We start from the raw sequence: 12,723 nt of genomic DNA, 5'->3' as shown, positions 1-12,723 counted from the left end.
TTCAGGGTACCCTTCCTTGTTACTCTCCCTATATTAGTTGTACTAGAATCAGCTCATACTTAGAGCTACAATTTTTCCATTTAAAATTACTTTTGATATTTTCATATATGCATTCAGTGTATTTGGTTATTCCTTCCCCCACTCCTTGCTCCCAACTCCTCCCCACATCCCTTCTCCTCCTCCTCCTCCTCCTTTTCCTTTTTCAAGTATAAACCCAGAGTCCAAAATTACTGCTCACAAAATACACATGGGTGTGAAGCCATCCACTGATCATAGTCAAACTACTGGGGACCATGCCGCTGAAGAAAGCTTGGTTACCAACAACAGCTCCTCAGCTAGAAGGAGGGATGTGTGATCCCCTTTCATCTCAATTTAAATGGCAAGTTATGATGGCTTTCTTTTTTCTTTTGTTCTTTATGTATTATTACATTTTTTTTCTCTTATATCCCAACCAGTTTCCCCTCACTCCTCTCCCCCTAGTCCCTCCCTCCCACCTCCCATCTACCCCACCCCCCATCCACTCCTGCTCCATTTCTCTTTAGAAAAGGACAGACCTCCCCCTGGATATCAATCAACGATGGCATATCAAGTTGTAGTAAGACTAGGCACCCTCCCTCACATGGAGACTAGACAAGGCAACCCAGTAGGAGGAAAAGGTCCCCAAAGCAAGCAGACAGAGTTGGAGACAGCCCCTGCTCCCACTGTTAGGAAGCCCACAAGAAGACCAAGCTACGCAATTGTAATGTGTGTAGAGGGCCTAGGTCAGACCCATGCAGGCTCCTTGGTTCTCAGTTCAGTCTCTGAACGCCTATGAGCCCAGGTTAGTTGATACTGCAGGTTTTCTTGTGGTGTCCTTGACCCCTCTGGCTCCTACAATCCTTTCTCCCCATTTCTGCAGGATGCCTCAGGCTCTGCCTAATGTTTGGCTGTGGGTCTGTGTATCTGTTTTCATCAGTTGAACTGCACATCACTCTATGAGTATAACAGAGTACCATTAAGACTCATTTGTCATCTTAGGTCTCTGGGCTATCCAAGCTCTGGGATGATGGCTTTCTTAAGTTAGCACACCCTATGTTCATGCTGTATGTGTTTTTAAACAAATCTGTGAAAGAAGTCGAAGTCCATCAATGGCGTAGTTTATATCCTTATAATAGAAGGAAAATTGGCCACTTACTTATATATGAATGAACCTGGAGGGCATAAGCTGAGTACAGAAAAATGACTACTATTTTATCTCACTTATATGTAGAGTCTCGAAATTCTGGTACTCACAGAAGTAGTGAATAATTGATGGGTAGATACTAGATGGTGGCTGGGGAGCAGGTGATAGACATGAAGACATGCTTGTCATAGGATACAAAGTTCACTTAGAACAAGAGGAGTAAGTTTGGTGACCTTATTGTTCAGCATGGTGACTTAATATGATATTGTGTATTTTAGGTTTGCTAAGTCATTTTTGTGTTCTCACTAATAAAATCAGTCTTTTGGGTGATGGTTGTATTGTTATCAAAACATAGGCTTGGGAGCTGGCTCAGTGAGTAAAGTGCTTTTCATGCAAGTTTTAAGAACTGAATTCAAATGTCCAGAACGCATGTAAAATCTGGCATGGTAGCGTATGTCTCTAATACTAGTGTCCCTATGCTGATTTCAGAGGTAGAGACAGGAAAATCCCGCAAAGCTACCAGAGAACTAGCATATAGGAGTAAAGAAGTCACTTTTCCTATAAGGTGTTTCTTCTCCACCTTTCCCTACCTGCCTAGGAAATGTTCCTGACTAACTATAATAGAGTGCAGGTATAGATAGTTTAATTTCTTTAGTCTGTTTATTTCCTGCATTGTATCTTTGACCTTTGCTATGAGGATAAGACTGATTTATCAAGCAGTGGTAGACAATGATCACCTTATATGTCCTTCCCCACCATTAATAAAGTCAATGCTAGCTATAACTGATTGATTCTTTCTTTTTTTTTTTCAGAAAGGGTCTTACCATATTGCTCACTCTGTAGGCTGGAGCTGCCCTTGACAGAGATCTGCCTACCTGTGCCTCTTGAGTGCTGTTATTACAGATGTGCACCACCGTGTTGTTGATCAGGTATTAAACTCTAGAGGGCTTCTCTACCCCAGCTGGTTCCCAAATAACCGACACCGAGACCTTTTAGAATGGGAAAAGCTTTAGCACATCATAGCTGAGCAGGTATCAGCCCTCTGAGCAATTTCCCTAATTCCCAACTACACACCTCAGGTTACTTGTCATAATTGTTCCTGCCTGGGTTGCTTCTGTTCCATCAGGCCAGCCCTCATGGCCACGTGCTCCTGATCCTTGCTGCCCCATGGTAAATTCCTTCTCTATGGCTTCCTTTCCTCCTGCTACATGTTATAGAATGTGATATTAATACTACCACACCCAGCTAGCTGTTTGTTTCTTGACTTTGTGTTGGGATGACTGTCATCTTTAACAATGTTTCTCTCTGTGTGAATTATACACGTGTGTGCAGATACATGTTCCCCGTATGTGCCAGTGGTCAAAATTACATGTTTTTCTCTACCATTGCCCATGTCATTTAATTTCGTGTGTGTTTGTGTGTGTGTGTGTGTGTGTGTGTGTGTGTGTGTGTGTGTGTGTGTGTGTGATGAGTTTGTATTGCACATTTGTATGAGTGTGCATGTGGGGGAATCCTTAGGTCTCAGTCCTCAGTCCTTACCTCCTACCTTCATACAGGGTCTTAGAGTTTTGCTGCTGTGTACACCAAGTCCCCTGGCTTGTGAGCAATTGAGGATTCTCGTCTTCCCATTTCACTCTAGGAGCACTGAGAATACAGATGCACGCCACTATACTAGGCTTTCTGTGAGCTCCAGAGAGTCAGACTCAGGTCCTCACAGGGATACAGCAAGCACCATACCTACAGATGTATCAACCCAGTCCTTATGCAGTGTTTCTTATATTCTAAAACATGTCTCATGCATTTGCAGTTTTTAGGCATCCTAAATTCTGCTTTTACTTTGAGTGATCCTTCATATGCCATAGCTCCAAGCAAGAGCTAAGCTACACCTCTGCGTAGCATTCCAAATAAGCACCCCATTGTCAAAAATGTTTTTAATCAGATGAAGATTTTCCAAGTGGCTTAGAAACAATATTTCATTGTGGCCTTGTTATAGACTGGGTATTCATACCCTTCCATTGAAATCTAATCCATAACGTGATGGTACTTAGTTATGGATATTGAGAAAGTAATTAGGTCATGAGTGTGTTACCCTCATAGATAGGATTATCTCCCTTACAACAAGAGGCTAGAGACCCAGCTCCTTCTGCCACGATCATATACAAGATGTCGGGCCTTTTGCAACGTAGAAGAAAATACTTGGCAGATCCCAGTTGTGGTGCCAATGTGATCTCAGACCTCCAGCCCCCAACCCTGAGAGATATTTACTTCCTGCAGTGTATCCTTGAGCTCTGCTATGAGGACAACCCTTAGTATTAGCCAGTGGTAGACAGTGAACAAACAACTTATATCTGACTTCCATTTATGAAGTAATCGGGTAACATAGCTGCTTGTTTCTTAATTCATAACTTTGTACTAGAATACATAGCACTTTTATTATTTACATGTCATCTAGTGTATAATAGTTCATAATAGCAAAAATTAGCATAAGCCTAATTTACACAATTAGCATAAGCCTCAGTACATTTTGGCACTGTGGACTAAAACAGTTTCAGTAGTTACAAAATGAGGTTATCCCAGACACTTTCTCAGGCAGTCAAGTTTGCCTTTTCCTGTGTTATGAGCATCTAAAGGGAACGGCTATCACTGTATCCTGCATCCCAGGGCTAGAAGATAAAGACTCCTCAAGATAGTCTTTTCACAAATTTCTGTCTTGTCTATTCCTAAACTAAGACAAACATGGGCAGAACCCAGTCCTCTTCTGCAGAGCGGCTTAGCTAAGAGCTCAGTGCTTCCCAGCTCTGCAGTCTGGCAGGCTACTCAGCTAAAGAAGACTGCACGTAGGTTTTACATATTGATGGCAGAATCAATGGCTGTTTACACTAAGATACACAAGTACAAACTTGGGACACATGTTTCTTATTAAAGGATTATACAAGTCTCCTGAGGGTTATTATATTTCATTCTGATGCTGAATACCATGGAGACACAGTTAACTTGGGATTTTCTTTTTAGTGAAGTTTGGAAAGCACATTACTTAGTAGACATAGAAGTTTCTATCATTGAAATTTTAGAAGGACCTATCCTAAATTCCCAGGAGGCTTTAATTGTGCAGAGAGTTCAGAGAGATTCCCCTACACACTTGAATATTTCACTTTTATAGCACCTCGTGTCACCAGACACACCCACCAGAATTTCAATTGTATTTTACCCTTGAGGTCACACAGCACAAGAACCATGCCTTTGGACAGAGCATCCTCCAGTGGGAGTGTACAGGCTTTCATCCGCTGGTCTGTAGTTCTGTAGTCAGCTTCTTCCACATAAGACAGGTTTCATTTTGAAAATTGCCCTAGAGCTGGGCGTGGTGGCTCACGCACTTAATCCCAGGACTCGGGAGGCAGAGGCAGGTGGATCGATGTGAGTTCAAGGCCAATCTGCTCTACAAAGTGAGTCCAGGACAGCCAAGGCTACACAGAGAAACCCTGTCTCGAAAAACAAAACAAAAGAAAGAAAGAAAGAAAGAACGAAAGAAAGAAAGAAAATTGCCCTAAACAGTTTACTTGGAATCTGTCCCTCAGCATCGGTCTACTTACTCTATGCTATCTGTTGACTCAGGTTCCATGACAGTCCTCTCTCATGTTAGAATCCTTGAGGCAGCTGGGAACAGGCCCAGACCTTCAAAGAGAGCTTCTCCTAGTTTGTCATCCCTGATCTCTTCTGCTCTTCCTTGTGTGTCATAGGTAACAGTTCTCTCATCATCTGGCATAGTCCTGAAAACCTCTCCAGCCTGTGTGGGTATGATGTGGGGGCGGGTGACGCCACCCCCACACCCCACTCTCTAGGCAGTATGATGCTCCTGCTTTGCCTGTGCAGATTAAGAGCTGAGTTGGTTGCTACCTTCTTCCTGGACTCTTGAGTTTCTGCCCATGCAGTCCCATTATCAGGCCGACTCCCCACAACTCTGCTGGCTGAGAATGCTTTTGAACATATCCATTTATTTGTTAAAAAAAATATGTGTCTGGAGGAAGGTGACACTCTACTCAGCCTATTCAGTTCTCTGCTCAAACCACTGTCACCCTGAACAGCAGTTAACAGTACTGTTAAACTTCCCTGGGTTATAGGATGTTAAGCCTAGAAGCAATTTAAGAAAACAGGCTCCTGGAGGTAAAGTCATCTTCCAAAGGTCACACAGAGGTCTGATAAGTTGGACTTTGGTGTCTATTTGATTCTAGGAACTTTCTCATTTCCTCCCTGCTTTCTTAAATAACCCATTGTATATTCATGAGTCTGTCATTCAATCTCTATATTTGTGTGTTTCTGTAGTTATTCTTGCTATTAATTTCTAGTTTGCTGGGAATGTGATAACATTCAGAAAGTTATTTCAGTTCTTTTGTATTTGGTAAGGACTTGGTTTGTAGCATAGAACATGGTCTATTTTAGAGAAGGTACCATGGACTACTAAGAAGAATCTGTATTTCCTAACTTTTAGGTGACATGTTCAGTTTGTATCTGGTAAGTATATTTGGTCTGTGGTGTAGTTTAACTGAGGTTTCTTTGTTGGTATTTAGTTTGGATGTCCTCTCTAAAGATGAAAGTTGGTATATAGTGAAATCACCCAGTATGATTGTATCAGGACTTAGATGACTTTTTAATGTCTATTACTGTTTGTTTTATAGAATTTGAAGCCCTGTCTTTTGATGCTTCTTGATGGATTGTTCCCCTTATTCACACAATAACCTGCTTTATCTCTTTGAATACTTTTTGTTTGAAGTCTTTTTGGTTTTTCGAGACAGGGTTTCTCTGTGTAGCCTTGGCTGTCCTGGACTAACTTTGTATACCAGGCTGGCCTCAAACTCACAGCGATCTACCTGCCTCTGCTTCCCGAGTGCTGGGATTAAAGGCGTGCACCGCACCACCACACCCAGCCTGTTTGAAGACATTTGTGAGGTATCAGAATAGCTATACTAACTCCAGTTTATCTCCCATGATGGATTGCTTTTTTCCTTTGGCTTTCCATCTGTGTGTGATTTGATCAGTGATTTGTGTTTCTTGGAGAAAACAAATAGCTGAATCTAGATTTTTAAATCTATTTATCCTGTCTTTGTTTATTGGGAGTCAAGTGCATTTACATGATGCTTACTTACTAATTCCTCTTTTGTTGGTTGTTTTCCTGGTTGATTGGAATATTGCTTGTTCTTTACTGTCTCTTCTGTTACTTTTGAGGACTGTCTGGCTTACTGAGTTGGACATGATGGCTTCCTCTCTATCCCTGTATTTATCTGTTCCCCTGATGAAATGTATTTTTCTGTGCTTTTATCAAGACTGTCCTTCTCTCTGCAGATGGCGCTCCTTTATGTACCTTCTACAGTGCTGTCTTGTTGATCATGAACTGCCTCAGTTTGTGTTTGGAATGTCTTATGTATCTATCAATTCGTAAAGACAGTTTTCCTGTGTCTAGCACTTATGTTTTGTGGTTACTTTTCAGGGCTTGAAATCATATCATTCTACACTTTCCTAGCATCTTGGGTTGTTGATTGAATGGTCTGATGTTATTTTGACGTTTCTGCCTTGTAGGTGAGTTGCTGTTTTTACTTTCCAGCCTTTTTGCTTCTTTGGGAGGTTTTTTTGTGTGTTTGCTTGCTGACTTGCTTTGAGACAGTGTCTTATGTAGTTCAAATTGACCATGAACTTACTATATAGTTGAGGATGACTTGGACTTATTGATCCTCCATATCTACCTCTGAGGTTCTGGGATTGTAGGCATAATCCAACACGCTTTTGAAAATTGATTTTATTTGTGTGTGTGTGTGTGTGTGTGTGTGTGTGTGTGTGTGTTGTACTTGTGTGTATGTGTTTGCACATGCCATGTAAATTTCAAATTTCTTTTTTTCTTTTTTTTTTTTGTTTTTTTTTTTTTTTGTTTTTCGAGACAGGGTTTCTCTGTGTACCCTTGGCTGTCCTGGACTCACTTTGTAGACCAGGCTGGCCTCAAACTCACAGCGATCTGCTGCCTCTGCCTCCCAGAGTGCTGGGATTAAAGGCGTGTGCCACCACGCCCTGCTAATTTCAAATGTCTTGCTGAAGTTTTCTTGTGTATTCCTATTCTTTTGCCCATATTGCTGATATTCTCATGGATTTTGCTGATTTTTTTTTTCCCTCAATGTTTTCTTGTCTCTTTACTTTCCATATCTTTCATTGAATTCATCTGCTTGTTTGAATCCTCTTTCAGGTCCTTGATCATTCTTACCGGTACATTTTTGAAATTTTTATCCAGCATTTTACCTATGAGTATTTTTGAGTTCTGTAGTTGAGGAAATATGGGTCTTGTTTTGTTCTTTGTGTTTGTGTGTTGTGATTGGCACATCTCTTCGTAAGTCTCATGGTTTTATTTGGGAATCTTCTTGTTGATCAGCCTGTTTAGTCCCCACTCGTACTTTAAGAGGAGGAACATGCTTTAAGAAGTGGCTTCTGTTTTCCTTCCCTCATCTCGTGAGCCATGGTCTGCTTACTTGCTACCGTTTGCTGCCTCTCGGGTTCCCATTCACTTCCTTTGTGGATATCCATGGTGCTTCCTCTCTTTGAGTAGGGTCTGAGTTTTCTTATTCTAATTCTTTTATTTGCAGATTTAGATGAAGGCAGCTTCTGGTCTACTATTACCGGGAAGTCTCTGACTGATTTCCTTGACCCAGACTCTGGCAGTCATGCATGGCTTTCCCCAACTCGTAAACTGACAGATGGCAGAAGCCCAAAGGAGCTTAAAGAAAGTCACAAAAGACAAAAGTACCATCCTCTTGGAGTTCTCTTTATTTTCCAGACTGTATCAGATTTGTATTGGTGTTTATTTAGCTCTGAAGCTAAGGCAGAGAAGAGAATTATTCTGTAAGCTAGTGAACAAATGGGAAGGATTGAAGAATTGAAGTAGAGTAAAGGCACATGGAAACTACAGCCTAGGACCATCTGCTTTTTAAATTTCATTTAAAAAAATTTTTATATTTTTTCATTAATTTATTTACCTTGCGTCCTGGTAGGTAGTTTCCCTCGCTCTTCTCCTCCCTCTCACCTCCTTTCTCTTTCCTCTGTGCCCTCTCCCTTTCTTCTCAGAGAAGGGGAGACTGTGGGACCCTGCTGTTAAGGTCAAAGTCTGGCATTTCCAGATAGCCTCTGAGCTTGGTATAAGATGCCGGACTCTCTTTCTTAGCTGAGTTCCCTCTCTGCCTGATCTTCTAAAGAACATCACATAGCCCTCAGGGAGATTACAAGTCTAACCTTTTCCTGATAAGAAACCCATTCAGCAAGTACCTGGGGATTCCTGGAAACACCCGCTCTATGCTAGTGAGATGTCTTGGTATCTTGGCTTTCAATCAGTGACTTTTAATGTACCTGGAGTTTCCCCACCCACCCACCCATAGAATAATTAAGTCCTGCTTTCTCCCTCTTATGATAGGGCTGTGTTATAAGTGAAGCCTGGTGCCCCTAGCCCCAGTGAAACATATTCACCCTCAAAGCCCCTCCCACCACCCAAGGTTTATAAGTCCCTGTTTCACATGAAATGTGAAAAATTGTCTGATACTCATAATTTATTCTGAGGAAGGAAGGGGTCCCCTTCTCCCCAAAGAATTCATTGCTGGACCCTGGGGCTTGGCTGCCACTCAGTCGGCTATATGCTGCTAGCTGCTGTGAGCTTCTGGTATTTCAATGCAGATTGCTGCTGCCATCTTTCTAGCACTGCTGAACCCACTGCAGTGCCTATCTGTGGGAGCAAGCCTGGCTGTTCTCGAAGCAGCCCATTTTGTCCACCCAGGCAAAACCATGCTCCTGTGTCTTGCCTCTGCCTCTCTTGGATTTGGAGCTCTTCATGAAGCAGCCACCGACTGTCTGTCCAGACAAAACCAGGCTCCCTCCTTTGCCTCTCTTAGTTTTGGAGCTCCAAGCTAGCCTTTATTACCAACTTCTCAGGAAGCAGCCACTGACTTACCCAAGGCCCTATTGCCACCTGGCTGGGGTTTTGGAGCCCTGAGCTCCCTTGACCCTTTGCTTCCTCCTTTTCCATCCCAAGACCTTCTCATTGATATCCACCTGCCTTGGCATATCAAGTAGGACTGGGCCCATCTTGTATTGATGCTAGGCAAGCCTGCTAGGATCAGCTCTTTTTTTTTTTTTTTTTTTGAGAGAGACAAGGCTTCTCTGTGTGGCATAGGCTGTCCTGGACTCACTTTGTAGACCAGGCTGGCCTTGAACTCACAGCAATCTGCCTGCCTCTGCCTTCCGAGAGCTAGGAATAAAGGCGTGCGCCACCACCGCCTGGCCTAGGATCATCTCTTAAGCAAATAAATTTTATTTTCACTTCTAGTCCTATTCCTGCTGGACTGTCTCTCCAAATTTGAAATTGTATCTCTAGTGATCTGAGAGTCGCTAACGTCACAGAAGTAAATGGTTTGCAGTTTGGATCAGTGGTGTAAGGAAAGGCACAGCTGTTGGTATGAACTGCAAATAAGCAGCACTGTCACAAATACCCTATTCACAGAAGTAGGTCCGCTCTACCTATGTTTTTGACACCATGAGCTAGTACATTAATTGCAAGCTTGAGTTTCCTGAAGGGCTAGCAGTCCTACACCGTTAAGCTGCTGTAATGAAAACACTGGCAAATGCCTGACTACTGTAAAAGCTTGCTATCAACCACACTTGTTAGATTGCATTATATTGTACAGTGGCTGCCAAATGCACCCCTCTTTTCATTACCTTTTTTTGGTTTTTTTTGCGGGTTTCTCTGTGTAGTCCTTGCTGTCCTGGACTCACTTTGTAGACCAAGCTGGCCTGGAACTCACAGCGATCCTCCTGCCTCTGCCTCCCGAATGCTGGGATTACAAGCGGGTGCCACCACGCCCAGCTCTTCTACCCATTTTACACATACACTTTGAATTTCCAAGTTCTAGTTTTCCATGGATACACGGGGGAAATACTCTAGGTGTGAAGGGGTAGAAGAAAGAAAAACCTTTTGAACTTCCTCAGAACTCAGTACTCAAAGTCTGAGGGTGCTAACAATTTTTCTGATTGTTATAATTTTGTTCCTATACAAAGAGTAAAACAGAAAGGGATTAAATATGTAGCATGTTGAAAAGAGTATCACTTTGTAGTTTGGCAGACCTATGTTTGGACCTCAGTTGTGCCACTTTAAAAACAAAAACCCCAAGATGTTTTTATTTTGTGTGTATGAGTGTTTGCATGTATGTATGCACACTACATACATACAGTGCTAGCGGAGGCCATAAAAGTGTGCTGGATGCCCTGGATATCATACATGAGCTGCCATGTGGGTGCTGGGAACTGAATCCAGGTCTTCTGCAAGAGCAGCAAGTACACTTAACCTCTAGCCATTGTTCTAGTCCCTACCTCTGACTCTTGTAATATATCTTTAGGCAAGCAGATGGTTTCAGCTTTCTCAGCAATGACTTTTTCACTTATCAAATATGTCTCACAATAACATACAGGATCACTGAGAAAACTCCTGAGAGGAAGGTACAGGAGAGTGATGGGGAGGGTGTATATGCATGCATTTCAGCATGTGATTCAGTTTAGAATTAATGCAAATGTTCAACACATCTGGCAGTGTGGCTTCCTTGCCATTTTACTTTGCAGGCCTGCTGCAAGTTTTCTTCATTTCTGGGTATTCTTAGTATTTTAGCTGGAAGTTGGGGGAGCAAGCATCAAGGCCTGTTTGCCAAAGGCCATTATAAACTGAAAATCCAAAAATAAAAATTTAAAAGAAATGACAACTATTATTTCACCAATTTTGATGACAAAGCTTTGGACAAAATACTATCATCAGGGATCTGGGAACAAACTGTTAGGCACTGTTGTTCACAGTGTACTTTGGAATATTTATTGAAGGCAGTGTAAACAGTTTGTCAAATTGTGAGTGCATATAGGCTGCAACCCAGCACTTTCACATATCCCACAGAAATGCCAGTGTTTGTGTATGTTTGAAAAACCATGTATACTAAGTAATTTATTCCAGCACTGTTTGTAATAGCCAAAACTCAGATGTCTGTCAAAGCACCCATGAAATAAATTCTTGTGAAGCTATACAATAAGCTTTCAAAGAATGAAAACAAGCTTTATATACTGATGTGTAAAAGACCAACAAGGTATACTGTTAAGTGAAGAGGAAGTGTTTGTGTGCATATTGTATATTTGGGGGGGTATGTCTTTACTTGAACACAAGCAAATGTACTTGAAACTTAGAAAGAAAGGAATAATAGTAGTTAACTTTGTGTGTGGCTGGGTAGGTAGAAACAAAGGAAATGGAAGATTAAGTCAAATGGAATACTTCTCATTGTATCCTTTACTTTCTTTTTTATTATTAATTTATTCGGATTACGTCTCAATTGTTATCCCCTTATTTGTATCCTCCTGTACCTCCCTCCTCTCTCTTTCACCTTCCCCTCCCCTAGGTCTGTGACAGAGGGGACCTCCTTCCCCTCTCATCTTGGTAACCTACCTATCCTTCCTCTGAGTGCCACCAGACCTCCCCACCAAGGGGAAGTGGTCAAATATAGGGCACTAGAGTTCATGTCAGAGTCAGTCCTCCCTCTACACACAACTGTGGAGAATGTCCTGTCCATTGGCTAGATCTGAGTAGGGGTTCGATGTTTAGTACATGTATTGTCCTTGGCTGGTGCTGTTGCCTGAGCAGACTCCCCTGGGTCCAGATCTGCCCGTCATGATGTTCTTCTTGTAGGTTTCCAGGACCCTCTGGATCCTTCTATTTCCCTGTTCTCCCATACTTTCTCACCTAGAGTCCCAATAGGATGTCCTCACATCTATCCCAATCTCCTGGTAAGTGAAGACTTTCCTGGGACATCCCTTTTGGGCTAGTGTTCAATTATAAGTGAGTATATGCTATGTGAGTCTTTCTGAGTCTGGGTTAACTCACTCAGTATGATCATTTCTAATTCCATCCATTTGCCCGCAAATTTCAGGATTTCCTTGTTTTTAATAGCTGGGTTACTACCATAGTGTAAATGTACCACAGTTTCTTTTTATCCATTCTTCAACTGAGGGACACTCAGGCTGTTTCCATGATCTGGCTATTATGAATAAGGCTGCTATGAACATGGTTGAGCAAATGTTCTTGTTGTGTGCTGGAGCATCTTCTGGGTATATTCCAAGGAGTGGAATAGCTGGGTCTTGAGGAAGCCCTATTTGCAGTTTTCTGAGACAGCGCCAGATTGATTTCCAAAGTGGTTGTACAAGTTTGCATTCCCACCAGCAATGAAGTAGTATTCCCCTTTCTCCACATCCTCACCAGCATGTGGTATCACTTGAGTTTTTTATCTTAGCCATTCTGATGGGTGTAAGATGGAATCTCAGAGGCATTTTGATTTGCGTTTCTGTGATGACTAAGGACGTTGAGCATTTCTTGAAGTGAGTGTTTCTCAGCCATTTGATATTCCTCTGTTGAGAATTTTCTGTTTAGTTCTTAGCCCCATTTCTTAATTGGGCTATTTGGTTTGGTGGTGTTTAATTTTTTGAGCTCTTTATATATTTTGGATATTAGACCTTTG

The sequence above is a fragment of the Acomys russatus genome, chromosome X (genome assembly GCF_903995435.1).
Source record: "Acomys russatus chromosome X, mAcoRus1.1, whole genome shotgun sequence".
Taxonomy (NCBI): domain Eukaryota; kingdom Metazoa; phylum Chordata; class Mammalia; order Rodentia; family Muridae; genus Acomys; species Acomys russatus.
This window is presented reverse-complemented; position numbering follows the sequence as displayed.